Genomic DNA, 2,380 nt, shown 5'->3' with positions numbered 1-2,380 from the left:
TAATAATGATTCATGTATTGTCATGTGATTTCTGTAGCTGTTTTATTTATTTATTTTTATTTTAATATAACTTTTTTTTCATATGATTCATTGATTCTTGTGTGATTCTTTCATATAATTCTTTTCTTTTCATGTGATTCTTTCAGATGATTAATGTATTTTCATGTGGGGTTTTCTACATGGTTTGTATATTTGTATGATTCTTTTTATCATGTGATTCTCTCAGATGATTCATTCATTGTCTTGTGATTCTTTTATATGATTGATTTATTTTCATGTGAGTTTTTCCACATGGTTTATTTGTGTCCATGTGATTCTTTCATGTGATTCTTTCAGATGATTCATTTATTTTCATAACTTTTTTTCCACTTGGTTTATTTATTATGCGATTCATTCATTTCTTCTCATGTGAGATGATTATTTTGCCATGTGTTTCTTTCAGATGAATCGTTTTTTTCATGTGAGTCTTTAGATGATTCATTTATTCTCATATGTTTCTTTCAAATAATTCATTTTTTGTTGTGTGATTCTTTGATTTGAAATGATTTATTTATTTTGTGTGAGTTTCTCCACATGGTTTATTTATTATATTACTTTATGTTCATTTGATTCTTTCAGATGACTCATTACTTTTCATGTGATTCTCTCAGGTGATTCATTTATTTTTTATCATCTTTAACTTTTTTTCACATGGTTTATTTAATCTTTTGTGATTCTTTCAGATTTTTTGTCATGTGAGTCATTCCAATGATTCTTTTTTATCATGTGATTATTTCAAATGATTCATTTATTGTCGTGTGATTCTTTTAAAATGATTTGTTTACTTTCATGTGAGATTTTCCTCATGGTTCATTTATGTTCATGTGACTTTTCTTAATGGTTCGTTACTTTTCATGTGATTCTTCCAAATAATTCAATTATTTGAATAATTTTTTTTTTGAATAATTGTTTTTATTTGAAACAATTTTTTCAAATGGTTTATTTATTCTTATGTGATTCATGCATGCATACTTTATGTTCATTTGACTCTTTCAGATGATTCATTTATTTTCATGTGATTCATTTATTATTTTGTTTAACGTTTGCTTCCGCACAGTTTATTTATTCTTATGTGATTCTTTCAGATGATTCATTTATTGTCATGTGAGTCTTTCCGATAATTCTTTTTTGTCATATGATTCATGTGATTCTTTGAGATGATTCATTACTTTTTATTTGACTCTTTTATGCATGTGATTTTATTATTCACTCAATGTCTCTCTCTTATTTGATATAAAAAAAGGTCTGGATGTAGCTTTTTTACGGATCCCCGGATCCTTTCAGAGAGCAAACAGAGAGATTAGCGCTGGGATTGAATCGAGACGGAGCGGTAAAGTGGAGCAATGTCATGAGAAGAAGCGACAAGGACGAGTGCGACATGCAAGAAAGTACGGAACGAATGATGGCGAAACTAAGTTCATTAAGAAATCAGCTGGCGTTAAAGCGGTCACAGCTGAAGCGGTAATTGATTGTGCTAGCTGTATCGAATGATAAGAGGAAATAACAATCATCTCCGATGAGAGAAGACGGCATATCACGCACCCACAGAAACACGCTAGCGTCTGCTGGAGGCAATTACTACCGCTAATTTATTATTACGTTTTTAAAAAATGCTAATAAACTTGTATATTTCAGATGATGACCAATTAAAGATGCGTAATTAGGTGTGCCATATAGCTATTCATAAGCTGATTAGCATGTCTGCCTTACGTTCAGATTAGCCGCATACTGATGAGGCGCAGGTTAAGCAGCAGATCTAAGGTTGCATATGCAAATGATATGCAAATGAGAATGTAGGAAAAAAAAGAAACAGCAGGAAGGCCAAGGTGCTGATGGTATTGCTAATAGTGAATTAGCATGCTGTTTATTCAGCTTCTGCAGTCTGAAACACAGCGGCGGTCTCTCCTCAGGCTCACTCGGGAGAAGCGTGCATCTCTCTGAAGACAGGAAACTGAAATATTTACAGGACGGAGAGTCGGTTACCGTGGTTACGCTGCATGACATAAACATCTGGATTTTTACTGATCACGCCCGGGTCACTGCTGGACTCAGGCAGGGGTGCCAATACTTTCTGCAGAGAAACAGCTGGGCTTTCGGAGGAAACACTTCACTCTTCCCTTCATCCTCAACTTTTCTCCTTTTTCATCCTTTCTTCCCTGCATCACTTTTTCTTCTCTCTCTCTCTCTCTCTCTCTTACTTTTTTCTTTTTCTTTCTTTCTTTCTTTCTTTCTTTCTTTTTTAATATACTTCTTTCTTTCTTTCTTTCCCTACTTGTCTTTGTTTTATTAAGATGAAGAACAGAAAGGGACAGCAGGTCCATCATGGTAGACTTTATTAGAC

General features: G+C 33.2%; 1 protein-coding gene across 1 annotated transcript in view; it reads right to left on the bottom strand.

Annotated features, from left to right (window-relative positions):
• Positions 1 to 2,355: 2,355 nt before the first annotated feature.
• The window catches only part of ptprn2 (protein tyrosine phosphatase receptor type N2), a 219,173-nt gene continuing 219,148 nt past the window's right edge, over positions 2,356 to 2,380 (bottom strand). The window contains exon 23 of the mRNA XM_058395448.1: positions 2,356 to 2,380. This exon is cut by the window's right edge and continues 716 nt beyond it. The gene's annotated coding sequence lies outside the window, so the exon portion shown is untranslated.

This window comes from Hemibagrus wyckioides, linkage group LG07, assembly GCF_019097595.1.
Source record: "Hemibagrus wyckioides isolate EC202008001 linkage group LG07, SWU_Hwy_1.0, whole genome shotgun sequence".
NCBI lineage: Eukaryota > Metazoa > Chordata > Actinopteri > Siluriformes > Bagridae > Hemibagrus > Hemibagrus wyckioides.
Note: the sequence above shows the minus strand (reverse complement) of the source record. Positions and strands in the feature narration are given on the sequence as shown.